Source organism: Puccinia triticina, chromosome 2A, assembly GCF_026914185.1.
Source record: "Puccinia triticina chromosome 2A, complete sequence".
In the NCBI taxonomy this organism is placed as follows: domain Eukaryota; kingdom Fungi; phylum Basidiomycota; class Pucciniomycetes; order Pucciniales; family Pucciniaceae; genus Puccinia; species Puccinia triticina.
In genome coordinates, this window is record NC_070559.1 from 1366779 (window position 1) to 1382207 (window position 15429).

Consider the following 15429-nt stretch of genomic DNA (forward strand, 5'->3'; position numbering starts at 1 on the left):
CGCCCTCGCCGCCTCCCTGCCAGCGTCAACAGGAGACCCAACTGATCCGGATACGACTTACCGGACCGTTGCCTTCCGTAAGCTCACAAGGACCCTCAAGCAGTTGCCTCGCCGTCACCGTAGCAGAACCTCAAGAATCTTGAAAGCCAGTTGCACGTACAGGTTCCGCTGGTCCCTCAACAAAACTAACCTCAACTCAATGGCTGATTTCGTCGTTTTCACTATTGAATTGCTTCCGGCACTCTACTTGACAACTGCTCTGAGTCTGAGTAACGCTATCAAGTATTCAGAGTGCTTAGTCCATACCTCTTGTTGATGAAGGAACCTTTGCTTCTTCTCTCGAGTTCACTGCTAGCGCGTTCATTCCCAGCCAAATTGATCAGACACACTTTACTACTCCTGACACCGCCATTATCACTATGCAATTGTGATTTGATCACAATCCCAAAGATAGTGTGTGATTGACTGGAGCGCTGTGGAACTTCTACGCAGGGCGTGATCTGAGCTTGGAAGGGAAATAGCAAAAACTAAGTAAGTTTAGGCTAAAGGTGCTTGAAGGGCTGCCTTCCTATAATAAACTCTGGAAGAATTTTACACTAAGAATTTAGTGTGGCTAAATCAGAAGAAGTATTCTTAAATATTTCTACTACAGACCCTAAGAACCAGGACTCTGTGCGTGGGATGAGAGATGTTATAGTTTGACGTAAGTGACTTTTTTTTAGAAGGGTCAATTTATATTTGTTATGTTATCAAGTTCTCAATTTATAATTCAATTTATATTATAATTATTACTATTATGATCTTACTATTTAGATGGGTGATGGAAGCGGAAGTAATTTCTTAATATTACTATTTATGCTGGCATGGGGAAGAAAGGGAACAAGAAGGGGCAGAAGAGGCCTCCTTATATAGTAAATAATCTAGTCTGAGAGTGGATTTTACAAGTGTGAAATAGAATACTACTTTGGGATGCTGTACAGTTGTAGTGTGAAATAATAACCTATATTGGGATGCTGTACATGATATTTGTGAAATAGTATTCTACTTTGAGTTGAGATCACTTGGCTTGTTCCTCTTTGGGGTGAAAACATGATCTAAGAGTAGATTTTCTAACATGTGATAATGGAATCTTTCAGCAGTGTCCCTTTCAGTCCTAGTGTAGATTTGTACTATGTAATGTGTGTGATTTGTATGTGAAAACTAGAATTCTACTATGTACTTGAGTATGTAACTAAATAGACTAGTACTGGTTTTCTGGGTGATAATTTAATTGACAATTCTATGTAATCTGTAGCTTGTATGTTAATTTGTACTAGAAGGGTTTTGTTTGTACTTTATAATATACTATTATATTAATTCTTCCCTATTTTTGACGTGTTTGTAAGTGGATTAGTCTTACCACATCCTCCCCCAACTTAGATGTCTGCCCTCAGACAACAGAAAGAAGACTAATGAAAGAAATGAAACTTTTCCTATAAAATGTTTTTCTGCGCCGCATGGTTGCGCTGAGTTTCGTGATTGATGAGTGTGATATTTGATTTTCCTAAGATGTTACATTGTCGCCAGCTCGCGCGTTCTCCTTTGGGCTTCTGAGTGATTGAGCTGTGATATGTCGAATTGACTAGATATCACGACATTACATAGGTCGTTACCTTTCACTGACACAGATGTACCGATTTTGACGACTTCAATAATCGATATTGTTCGTATTCACTAGTATTCGATACTCGTTCAACCGATCTCCCAGCACGACATCCTCCCCTCACAATCACTACGAATCATCCATCAAGTTCGTCCCGGTAAAGCCTCTTTCGCCGCACCAAGAATCTTCACAGCTCGGATTTCAGCCAACCCCACAGCTTCCTTCTTCACGATCCCTTCGAAACCAACCGTACCACTTAGGATCCACTTTCACGTCGTTATAATTCTTCGCAGCCGACCTCTTAATCGATTCCACAGCGGCTTTCCTCTCTCTGGTTCTATCAGTCTTCGTGGTGCCAAGTGATCCTGCACGTTTGACTTCCGGCATTGCTCCCTAGTAAGCTTCATAAAATTTATTATTTGACGTCTTTTCGTGATCCTGACTAATTTCATACTTCCTCGTTTTCAACTCTAGACTACAATTTCAACTCTGATCGACTTTTTCATGATACTACTTATTCTTCGATCGAGACAGCTCCCTTTTCTTCGTGGATCAGATTTTCCGCTCGTCTTCTCGATTCTCGTTAAGTTTGTCGTCCTCGTGCAATTGTGAGTATTTAAACTGGCCTCCTTTCTCTTCTTCTTCCCTATTCCCAGACAACTACTAAACTAAAATTTACTAAAATCCACCTCTTCTAAAAGAAAAATGTCTTGCAATTCCCCTATTGATATTCATGACGACTTTGACCCAAACGCTAGTCGTTTAGCCGACGAACTTGCTGTATCTAAACTCTTAGCCCCTAACGGTGAACCTATTATCGTCGGTGACTGTTTCTCCCAAACCGAACTCAACAAACTCGCCGAAATCGCTTTAGTTATTATACAAAAATACTGCCATAAACATCTCCCTCGCTCGTATTTCGAACAACAAGATCGAATTCAAATGTATATTGAGATTCAAAACAGTTTCTCGATGGTACGTCCTATTTTCCCCTTATAATCCGTTTATACTAATATACTTACTTATTTTTAATTCATTTATTCTTTTGTATAGACCAATATCCATGTGCTTCTCGACAGCTTCTTCGCCAAATACCATAGCCTCGACTCCTTAGATAAGAAGGTTAACCAAGGTGGTAAGTGTCGCGTTCCGTATGTCTTCGTTTCGTTTGTGATAATATTTAACGTGCGATGCGGCGTATTTTCTAGTTAAAACCGAACCGTCTAGCTCCTCCAGTTCGTAGGATCCGCCGGGCATCTGTCGACGAACTCGGTAAGGCTCGTTCCATTTATTTTCAAATAACTTCCCCCACTGAGAATCCAGACTTTTATTGTATACTAATACTAAATCCTTCTCCTTTAATGATTCTCTAGATTTTTTCTTGTCATTCCAGTAGTCTACCGAGTATTGTCTAGTTTTTAACAAATGCGAATGAGCTTTTTGTAAAATTTTATCCCTACGTCGTAATTGAAGAACTCGAGCCTCTAAAAGCTCCTGAGTTGATTTTATCGCGTCCCAGTTAATGCCTAAAAATGACTCAAACTCTAAGTCCAAAGGGAGAATGGCTTGTTGACCGAAAACAAGCTCGAAGGGCGAATAACCTGAGGTTCTCTTAGTTGAGATTCTATCGGCGAATAATACTAGAGGAAGAAAAGTTCGCCATTTTTTACCCTCTGTACCGCAGAGTTTAACTAATGTATCCTTAATGGCTTGATGTCCACGCTCTACCATCCCATTTGCCTCTGGATAGTAGGGTGTCGTAACTTTTACTTTAATATCTAGATTAATTAAAGATTCTTGAAACTGATTTCCAAATTCAGATCCTCCGTCTACCACGACCGTTTTCGGCGCGCTGTAACGATAAATCCAGCTTTCTAGAAACCACTGCGCTATCTTTTTTGCTTGAATTTTTTCCATTCCTACAGCTTCAACCCACCCCGAGAGATCATCTCGAGCTATTACTAAGTATTTCCATCGTCCGGCTTTAATATGAACAGTATCCAGACTAACTCTACCAAATATTGTCGCCTCTCCTGTAGCATTCTTTTCTTCCAATGGTAATATTTTACTTCTTTTTTGACAAGGTTCGCAAGACTGAACCCAATTTTTAACTATTTTTTTAAGATTAGGCCACCAAAACCGCAATTTAATTCGCCAATACGTTTCATCCGTTCCACGATGGCCGAGACTTTCGTGCAACTCGTATAGTATCTTCTTTTGTATTTCTGGTACTGTAACTACTACTTGCGCAAAGGGCTGACTTTTCTTATGTAGTGTACCATTTGAAATAAAGAAAAAGGCAGATTTTTGAATAATATACTTAAACTCTTCCTTACTCGTCTCCGCTGGCCTATTCATTGTTGATAAGTAGATTTCTAATTTCTTCCAGAATCCTTGCTGTAACTCGAGCACGTCCTCCCCCAACTTTGCTGTTGTCCCCAACAGCTGTACAGAGAAAGCAGCTTTGGTTCCAAAGCCAGGATGAGGTTTTACCCAAACTTCATCTTCGTCAAAACACGGTGCGTCCTTTTCGTCAGAATCCGGCGGTCGTCTAGAAAGGCCATCCGGCATCGTAAACGTCTTAGCAGGAGTGTGAACTAAATCATACGAAAAAAATTGAATAAAAGCTATCCACCGGTTCATTGGCGCATTAGGTAAGGATGGGTTATTAATCATTCCAATTAAACATTTAGCATCAACACGTAATTGGAAATGTTGACCCCACAATACTGTTTGTAATTTTTTAAGGATTTTAGATACACCGCAGAGCTCGAGTTTTGATTGAGAATAACTCGACTCCCTCTTCGAAAAAACTATAGACTCATATTGAACTGGTCGATCTTGCTTTTCGTCATCTTCCTGCGTAAGTACCGCTCCTGCCGCGATAACGCTAGAATCTACCAATAACTTAATTATTCCTGCTGATTGACCGTAATCTAATTTCTTTAGAGTTATATCCGCCCCGACTATCTTCTTCAACGCTTCAAAAGACTCTTGGCACGCTGCTGTCCATTCCCAGGTAGCATCTTTCCACGTAAGTCGACGAAGAGGCGCGGCAACCGTCGAGAAACTTTTAATAAACATTCTAACGTATACACATACTCCCAAAAAACCCCTGACTTCTGTTACATTCTTCGGTACAGGCCAAGTTTCGACTTTATTCAGTTTCTTCTTCGAAATTCGACGTCCTTCTTTACATACGACGTGTCCAACAAGATCTAACGCCGGTACACAGCAGGCGAATTTTTTAGCTGAAATTGTAAGTCCCGCCTCTTCTATTCTAAACAAAATTCTCTCTAAAGTTACCGCGTATTCGTAAATAAATCGCCTGATTTTTGGGTTTTCTTTTAATGTTTCTCCTCCGTAATCTGATTCCGGCCCCTTTATTCCGCCGTCGTCTATAAAGATACCAATGTGCTGAGGAATCTCCGGCTGGAGTATCCACATCATCTGCGCTTGGTAAACAGCGACAGAATTCGTGGCGCCTTGAGGTAATCTGGTAAGCTGAAATCTTCCCAATGGCGTCTCAAATGTAGTTAAAGGTCGGGATTCAGGCGCTAATTCTCTTTTGTCATAACCGCCCATTATATCACCTAAGCCATAGCACGCTCGACCCGTAAAAGACTGAACTAGCTCTTCCACCGATGGCGGCAATCCGGCGTCTTTAATAGTCACTTTATTTAACCTCTGTAAGTCGTGTACAATTCTTAATTTTCCGTCCTGTTTCTTAATACAAAATATCGGACTAGTATAACTTGAAGTGGATGGCTCGTATAATCCAGTATTTATTCTTTCACGAACTAACTCGGTAAATGTTTCCTTAATTGGTCCAGGAATAGGAATTGGCTTTAATTGCCACGGTTCGTGCGGAACTACCGGAATAACGTACGGCTTCCCATAAGAATGCTTGAGAAGTCCGCGATCCTTCTCCGTGAAAGCTAGCGCGGCTTGTCGAAGAACAATAATGAAACAAAATAAGTTATATTCTTCTTCTGATAACCAATCCGGAGGACCGAAGTTGATTAATTTTAATCTCTCTTCTGTTACTTTTTCTGTAGGAATGAATTTAGGCGGATTAGGGATTACTGGAGTCTTGTATGGATCCCGCGATAAAGGCGGCCTTGAGAGAGGCGGATTTACAGATAGCGGCATAGGTATATTAACTGGTTTGATCTTCCTTGCTACCGTTTTGTACTTGGTGGCATTACAACTAATTTCTTGTTTCCCCAGAACTTCTACTGTTTGTCGAAGCCCCGGGTCTAGTCTAAAAAATCCCGGGTAGCCGTATTCACCGGTATAGAAGTTTCAAATTTCTGATTTGTCGGCGTAAGAATTGGAATTAAATAAGTTTTATCTTTGGAGTCCATTATAGCTAATGATTCTCCCCCATTTTCGTTATATTTAATTGTAGCTTTAACATCGACTAGAAAAGGTTTCTCGAGTATGAATTGGAGTGCTCCTCGCGCAACCCAAAAATGGACTACTCGAGTAAGTTTTCCTATTGTTACTTCGACTCCTTCCGCTATGCCAAGTATTCCCGTATGGTGACCGCCAATTCCCTTTAAATTCATTGGTTTTTCAGTTATGACGAGTCCTAACTGCTGCGCCAAGTTCTCTGGAATCAAATTAACCATAGATCCCGTATCTAAGAGAGCTTCCTCACTGATATTATTTATTTTAAGTTTAATATAACCTAAAGGGCATGAATAATGTGTAGTAAGTAAGTCCTCTGAATTTTCTAGTACTATTCCGGCATGTTTAGTAGAATTAATTTCCTCGTTTGGAACGCGTCGATTAGAAATCTTCTTTTTAAAGATGTCCACCACTCCGTTGGATATCGCGAAAATTTCACCATAGCTCAGAGTCATACGCCCTTCAGTCAACATGCGCTTAGCGGTTTCTTCCTCAACGCCAGGAAATTCCTTAGCTAAAGTCCGCTCTAAGTGAGTTTTTCGAACTGGTTTCTCTTTCTCCATTTCTTCTTCGTCTGCTTCCTCAAACCTGACCTTAGTTGATCCTGACTTAGGTTTAATAGGTTCTTTAGATGTTTTTTGGGTTGCGGCTTTTTGAAGAAGATCCTCGACGTCGACGTCCATAACCGATTCCTTTCCGCCCTTCGACCGTTTGCTTCCTCCAGAATTCTCCGGTTCCTTCTCCGATCGCGTGCGCTTGCCGATATCCGCCTCATACATCATCCTCTCCTCCGGTTCGCATTTTTCCAGCTGACCAAAAGAAGTAATTATTTCCTTAGGTTTAGACTCGTTAAATCTGTCAACGACTTCTTTAATTGGTCGGCGCGTATTCCAGGGAATAACCGTATTATCTGGTAGGAGAAAGTTTCTTCCGTCTTTCTTAACTAAGCCATGCGCTTCGTCATAAGCAAAGATCCCACAGCTGTTACTACCATGGGTTTCTTGGTAGCAATAGTAACACTTAAAATCTGGTCTTTTGTAGGGCTCATTTGCAGGAGCTGATACAGATGGCAAGTGAGGCGGTGCCATTTTTCCAGCAGATAAAGAGGCTAATTGCCTAGTTAAATCCTGTATTTGCTTCTTGAATTTTTCCGCAACAGGTTTCTCAACGACGCGCTCTACAACCCGCTCAATTTTTGGCTTTTCGGCTTTTGACGTGGACGGTGAGTTTTCTGATTCCTCGTGTCCGCTCCATAAGTCTCGTCTTTCTAGAATAGACGCTGATTGGACCTCACGCTGAATGTACCGTAATAAAACGCTAGATTTCGGCAAAATATCACCACCATCTTTCGAAATCTCCATCTGATCATCTCGAATCAACTCTTTCGTGACAGCTGAGCCCAATTGTCGACTGAGCGCTCCCAAAAGCATGTCTCGAAATTCTTCCAAGCTGGCGTTATAACCCATTTGTACTAAATAGTGAGTTATAGTTTCGAATTTTGTTTTAAATATTTTGAATTCGCTGAGAGTACTGATTCCGCCTTTCTTGATGGCGGCGTTTACTAAGTTTTTAAGATCTTTATTTGTATATTTAACTAATGGTAACGCTTTTCCAAATCGGTCGAGAAGCTCCTGCTTCAAACCTTCCCAGTCGCAGTTAATAAATCCCCTCATTTCTTCGATTTCGTCCTTCAATTCTTCTCCCCGCACGAAGAATACCACCTGTTTCGCCAGATCCCTCGCGCTAGCATCGTCCGTCCATCCCGCGTTTTCGAACCGCATGATGAATTTTTCGATTGTAATATTAGTTCCATCAAAATAAATTTCTTTATCCATCGGTTTAATTTTTACAGCTTTTGCGCCCGTAGCCGGACCTTCATATTTGGGTAAAGAAACTTCCCGCTCTACATTATGCACCAGAAGACGAGAGCCGCGCTGTCTAGACGAATCAGTCGACGGAGGCGCGCGTATTTCGTCCAAAGGTGGTAAATCACTTTCTGGAGAAGCAGCGCCTTCTCTATATTGACCAGCATTAGCGTAAAGGTTAATTGGTGGCGGAAGATTTCGGTGCGCCATGACTAAAAAAGGTAATTTGGAATTTAAAGTGTTTTAAATCTGATTTTTAGATAATTTTACGCGTAAACTTGCTAAAGAAAAGCGCGTAAAATGAGGAAGAGATGAAGAAAGCGCGTAAATTTGGAAAAAGTGCGTAAAGTAAGTTTTATTTAAGGTTTAGAGTTGTAAAATTTGATTAAGAATAATTTCTAAAGGAAGATTTGGCCACTGTTGGGACACCACTTGTGGAACTTCTACGCAGGGCGTGATCTGAGCTTGGAAGGGAAATAGCAAAAACTAAGTAAGTTTAGGCTAAAGGTGCTTGAAGGGCTGCCTTCCTATAATAAACTCTGGAAGAATTTTACACTAAGAATTTAGTGTGGCTAAATCAGAAGAAGTATTCTTAAATATTTCTACTACAGACCCTAAGAACCAGGACTCTGTGCGTGGGATGAGAGATGTTATAGTTTGACGTAAGTGACTTTTTTTTAGAAGGGTCAATTTATATTTGTTATGTTATCAAGTTCTCAATTTATAATTCAATTTATATTATAATTATTACTATTATGATCTTACTATTTAGATGGGTGATGGAAGCGGAAGTAATTTCTTAATATTACTATTTATGCTGGCATGGGGAAGAAAGGGAACAAGAAGGGGCAGAAGAGGCCTCCTTATATAGTAAATAATCTAGTCTGAGAGTGGATTTTACAAGTGTGAAATAGAATACTACTTTGGGATGCTGTACAGTTGTAGTGTGAAATAATAACCTATATTGGGATGCTGTACATGATATTTGTGAAATAGTATTCTACTTTGAGTTGAGATCACTTGGCTTGTTCCTCTTTGGGGTGAAAACATGATCTAAGAGTAGATTTTCTAACATGTGATAATGGAATCTTTCAGCAGTGTCCCTTTCAGTCCTAGTGTAGATTTGTACTATGTAATGTGTGTGATTTGTATGTGAAAACTAGAATTCTACTATGTACTTGAGTATGTAACTAAATAGACTAGTACTGGTTTTCTGGGTGATAATTTAATTGACAATTCTATGTAATCTGTAGCTTGTATGTTAATTTGTACTAACAGGGTTTTGTTTGTACTTTATAATATACTATTATATTAATTCTTCCCTATTTTTGACGTGTTTGTAAGTGGATTAGTCTTACCACAGCGCACATTCCAGTCAGGCTCAGCTACATACATACCGCTCTTGTTCTCTCCTGCTCATTAACACGGCCACCTGTCCGACATTTGCCAGGACTTCTTCTCTTACTGGATCTGCAAAAAACATCCCATTTGTTTGCTGTCGGATTTTCACTGGCGGAGGGGTACATTACGTGCTCGGAATGTGCAAATTGTGGAGTTGCTCATTATAGACTCCCAAGTATGACACCCTCAGTAGAAACTGTCTTTTAGGATGCTTGGTGGAAAAAAATCAGCCTTTTATCATTTTGAAATCAAATGAGAGTGAACTGTTACTGATTGAATGAATGTAAAGATTTCCTGGACCAAAAGTGGGATGATTCCAGGTTGGTGGAAAGAACCAGTCAGAGTACAAGTCTTGCCTGTAGGTCACATCATTGAAGCGGTGTACAATTTCTATCCACTCCTCCATTTTCCATTTTGCCTAAATTGGAGAAGATGAGACTTAGTTACCCTGATTTAGTATCTCTCACAGCATGATTTGTTTGCTGTGCATTTGATGCCACATCTCAAAGCATATAATCCCCACAGGGCTCCAAGTAGAGTACCCATAGATACATAATCTCAAGTAGCAAAATATCAGTATTGGCAAAAAAACTTGTAAGGCTTTTTTTATCCATTCCATTTCACCAACAGATCCTTCAGCTCTCTTGCTCCAATGTGGAATTTTATTTTTATTTTCAGGTTATCCATTTGGAAAAGTTTCTTTTCTTTCTATTTATAAATCATTCATTGTTTTCCAATGTGCTTGATTCCTGTGGGATTGAAATGTTGTATGGCCTCTACAGAGCAATTTTTATGGTTTGAGAAACCAATTTTATTGACAACTTGACAGACTCCCCGTGAACCTGGGGTTGCTCTATGACCAATTTGTCTGAACTCAGTGGTTTATTCAAGAATACTGAATTCCCTTGGGTCATGTTTTTGTTACATATTTTATTACACCAAAATAAGAAAGCAACAACAAATGCAGGTTTATTGGAGGACTTCCCGTCACCTTGGAACAGATCTGGAATTTCAGATTCCGCAGGGAAATCTGAAATCTGGAACTCTGGATCACTTTGGGGATCTTTGAGGACCTAGATTTCCCTGCAAAATCTGAAATCTGGCCGGTCAGATCTGACTTTCCTGATTGACAGGAAGTACTCCATTATTCTGTGCCAAGTTCATCTTTTGTGGCAGATGTGATGAGTTAATTTTCTGCGGCGCAGCCGCAAGTTCCCTAGTATATAATATTCATGAGTTAATTTTGTAGTTTATGAATAGGTGTTTTGAATATCTCACTTTCAAATTCATACATTTTTTTCACTGTGTTTATGGTACAGAAGGCAAGCTTTGCCCATGTTACAGATGTTTCCATTGAGCCCCTGCAAATACAGTGCTATAATGGGCCACTTTCACCTTCTGTACCATAAACACAGTAAAAAGATATGTGGATTTCAATGTGAAGATACTGAAATCATATATTAATAAGCTGCAACATATACTGTGAGATCACATACTTACATAAATTGACTCCTGCAGCGGCACAGCCGCCTTGGCCTCTAGTTTTACAAGGAGTTGTCCAAATCTTGACCTTGTAATGGAAGTCCTTGCAAAAAAGACCTTGTAAATTTCCACCTCAGATTTTCCATGTGTAATTTCACAAGGTATATTTTTGCAAGGGGTGACCTTGTAAGAAAATGACCTTTCAAAATTGCACATCCCACTTTCTTAAATCCACACAATCCTAGACCTCTGGATCTAAGTTTTGGGGCGTTTTTTTCTCACAAAATGGCACAAACAGCCCACAAATCTCACAATACATGTTGAAATCCCCAAAGGCCCTATGGATGAACCTCCAGCTGTGCCGCAGCAACAAGCAAAAGTGGGCCAGTTGTTATAGTAGTCCAGGAAGGCCCTAATCAAGTGATTAGTGGGCTCACAGGGAGGGTGTCAGCCTTAGAGTCAACACAGTTGACCTAAACTCTGCCTCTTTTCTACTCATTACATATGAAAGTACTTCATATCCTTTTCATCTTAAGAGATATCACTGTTTTGACTTCATTTTCTGTTTCCTCATGCAATTTTAACCCTAGTTACAACTTATCAATTCTTTGTAACTATACTCCTTCCCTGAGTTCTTGAGTTATGGCGCGCATGCGCAGTTGTGACGTGTCAGCGCTAACAGGCGCGCCAAACCACATGTACATATGTAATTACATAAGCAAACTGTGAAAATTTTCGAAGTCAGGATCCCCCTTGCCTGAGGAGGATCTACAGACTTCAGCACACCAGAACCACGCCCCAGATAACCCAGGATCACCACCAAAGAGACTACCACGCTCCCAGTATACCTACCGTCACAGGCGCCTAGGATATTGACAGTAAGTAGACTCTTTTCACTGAACCTTGCTTATCCAGAGTGAAACTCTGTTGCTCTTGACTGTTTCTTCTTTTATTCAACTCTTTCAATCTTAAAAGATCAAAAGGTTATCTCTGGTTAAGACCTACAAAACCAGAGCAGAGTAGTGACCCTACTTCTGAATCCCACCAACGTTTCCTTGTTGTGAGTGGAGGCTGTTGCACTCTTTCTTGGCCTTGCACAGCTGGCATCCAACTTTTCCAGGTTGAGAATAGCCCAGATCAATTAATTAAGACTTAAAGTCTAGGCCTGATCTTCTCTTTCTCTCTTTCTTTCCTCTCTCTCTGTTTTTATTTCTTTATCCCAAGAAATCCAACCAGAGTCCCCCCATTTTCCTTGTGTCCTGTTGTCACACAAGAGACACAGGCTCACAGAGGGGGTAGGACGAAACCGGAGCCCCTGGGGGGACAATCCGCTGCCAACCCTTCCCCCTTTTAAATAAGCACAGTCATGCTTGTCGCCCAACAATATCCTGACGGTTGCCCCACACCACCCACCACGGGCTCATCGCCATCTGCCACAGTCTCGTCGCCATCTGCCACGAGCTCATCGCCATCCGCCACGAGCTCGTCGCCATCTGCCACAAGCTGGTCGCCATCCGCCACAAGCTCGTTGCCATCTGCCACAGACTTGTTGCCATCCGCCACGGACTCATTGCCATCCGCCACAGGCTCGCCGCCATCCGCCACGCTCTTGTTGCCATCTGCACCGTGGCCACTCAGCGATTACCGCATATTCTATCTAAAAGCTTGCCCACACTTTAATATGGCCGGCAGACTGAGCTCAGCTTGGGAGATGGGGAAGAAACGAACAGGTGTGATTAATTCGCCGGAGCTATCTCACCCATCTTTGTTGTCTTGAGTCAAGCAAACAGAAGAGAGGCGTATACATATTCAAGTATTAGAAAAGCCTGGACTCCCTTCTCTTCGATTATTGGATGTTGCACCAACCAGTTACTTCTCAATTGTCTCACAATGTTTGTTTTATGAAGAAATTTCATCATTGAACATAGTGGTGGCCACCAAATAAAAACATGGCCACAAGCATATAGGAAGAAAGACAATTTCCAAAAAAAAAACCAAGCTAGCAACATTGGCACCTTTTTTGTCTCTGGTGTCTTTTGAGATGAGATTGATGTTGATCCCATGGCCCTTGCGTAATGTTGTTGCGCCATTCCTTTAATAAAGCCTTCTGTCGGCAAGAGAGCGGTTGCGCAGGAGGATCAACGGGGTCATGATCATCGTCATCTTCCACCGGGCTGTCTTGCTCATTCCATTCAAAGAAGGAGTGGCCAGATGTCCCTGAGTGATCCACTGTAAAGTTGTGCAGTATCCCCAGCGCAAACACAAGATTGCGTTGCATGTCCAGGTCATAGTTGAGGGGATGTGACAGAATCAAAAAGCGCTTCTTCCATGCGCCAAAAGTTCTTTCAACCATGTTCCGGAGCAAGGAGTGTCTCAAATTAAATAACTCTTGTGGGTTTGAAGGCCTAAAACATAGATGAGATGTCAGCATAAGTTGCCATAGGGGTGATATGTTCAACTTACCTTTGTCCAGCTAATGCCTGCTTTCGCAAATGATACCAAACACCGCGGTATGGAACCAACAAAGGGTAGTTACGCGTAGATAACGGTAACGTATCAAAATTTTTGTCGTTATCTACGCGTTACGCGCAACGGCAGTGCGATTACGTTATCGCAACACGTTGAGCCGGTTTTTTTTATGCTCGTTGCGTTATTCGGGCGCGCGGAGCCCTTGAGAACGGGCAAAAAATGAGGCTAAAAAGCCTTAAATGGTCCGTTATCGCGTTGTCCCCCGGATAACGCGATAACGGGCCTCAAAAATGAGGCCCGTTACGTTACGCGCGGGGCCTGAAATGGCCCCGTTACTAGTAAAGTAACGGGGGGTAGTTACGTTACCAAAATTGCACGGATAACGCAACGTAACGTAACTACCCTTTGTTGCCACCCCTCCTTTTTTGTTTTTTTTTTTGGAAAAACAACTTCCAACTGCAAAATGTGCACAAGTTAACTGGGTGCCTCCTGTTGTGACTCGGGAACAGGTCCATAGAGATGGCAAACGGGTACCCGCGCGGCGGTACCCGGCACCCGCCAGCGGGTACTCATCAGGGTGGCGGGTACCGCCGCCGCGGGTGCCAAGTACGGGTACGGGTGTCCGTTTTTGTGCAATTTTTAGGCGGGTACCCGGGTACCGCCGTTTGATACCCGCCATGTGGATGTCCCCGCCCCCCTGTCCTATGTGATATCCCCGTGGCCGAGAGAGTTCCCTCTCGGAGAGCTGGTGCATGTATATCAGCCCAGCCTCTTGGCGAGCTGGTAAATACATGTACACATGCTTGCCAAGAGGGAAAACTGGTATGCACACACCAGCTCGCCGAGAGGGATTCCTCTCGGCGAGCAGCCTCTTGGCGAGCAGGTATTCACACACCAGCTCGCCGGGAGGAATCCCTCTCGGCGAGCAGGTATACACACACCAGCTCGCCGAGAGGGATTCCTCTCGGCGAGCAGGTATACATATACCAGCCCAAGAGGGATCCCTCTCGGCGAGCAGGTATACATATACCAGCTCGCAGCCCCCGAGAGGAATCCCTCTGGGCAAGCTAGTGAATGTACCTGCTCGCCAAGAGGGATCCCTCTTGGGCACCGGCGAGCTGGTATATGTATACCTGCTCGCCAAGAGGAATCCCTCTCGGCGAGCTGGTGTGTGTATACCTGCTTGCCGAGAGGAATCCCTCTTGGCGAGCTGGTGTGTGTATACCAGTGCTCGCCGAGAGGAATCCCTCTTGGCGAACCGGTGTTGTGTATACCAGTGCTCGCCGAGAGGAATCTCTCTCGGCGAGCTGGTATGTATACTTGCTCACCGAGATGAATCCCCTCTCGGCGGCAGGTATACGGATACCAGCTCGCCGAGGCCCAAGAGAGATTCCTCTCGGTGAGCAGGTACATACCTACAAAAAATAACTTGGCAGGTACCGCCGGTACCCGCCAAAAATACCCGGGTACCGCCGCCGCGGGTGCCAAGTACGGGTACGGGTATCTGTTTTGGGCCAAAAAAGCAGGCGGTACCCGGACACGCGGCGGGTACCCGGGTACCGATTGCCATCTCTAGAACAGGAGTGACAAGGTTGGTTCGTATTGACAAGGTCTCAGCCCGGACAGAGGTCCGGGATGAAGTAGATACGACTGCGGCGAGTGACAGAGTGCGTAGCCCTCTGGGCTACAACACCCCCCCTCTCGCCGTAGACGTGGTACTACGTACAAGAGCAAACAACTGAAAGTGAAAGACAACAAATAGAAGCAAGAAAAAAGAAAAAAAAAACATGAAACAAATAGAGGCAAGATGACCGAGATAGAAAAAAAAATCACAAATGAAGTGAAAAAGAAGAAAAAAACATCATAGAGAAAAAAAAATATAAACTAGGAGCCCTTAATCCTATCTCTCTGGGATGCAAAACTCTCAGGCGGCATGCATTTGGTAAAAATGTTGGCGAGTTGATCTCTGGTCCCAACCCATTGAAGCTCCGTCTTCTTTTGGAATAATGCCTCATTGGTTATATAAAAGTCCGGGTCCGTGTGACGCGTTCTCTTGTTGGACGCATTGTCCGTGGCAACCCTGATTGCTGACTGGTTATTGCAAAAGAGATGACCTACAAAATCTATCTTTAGCACGTCCCTTAAGAGATGCCAAAC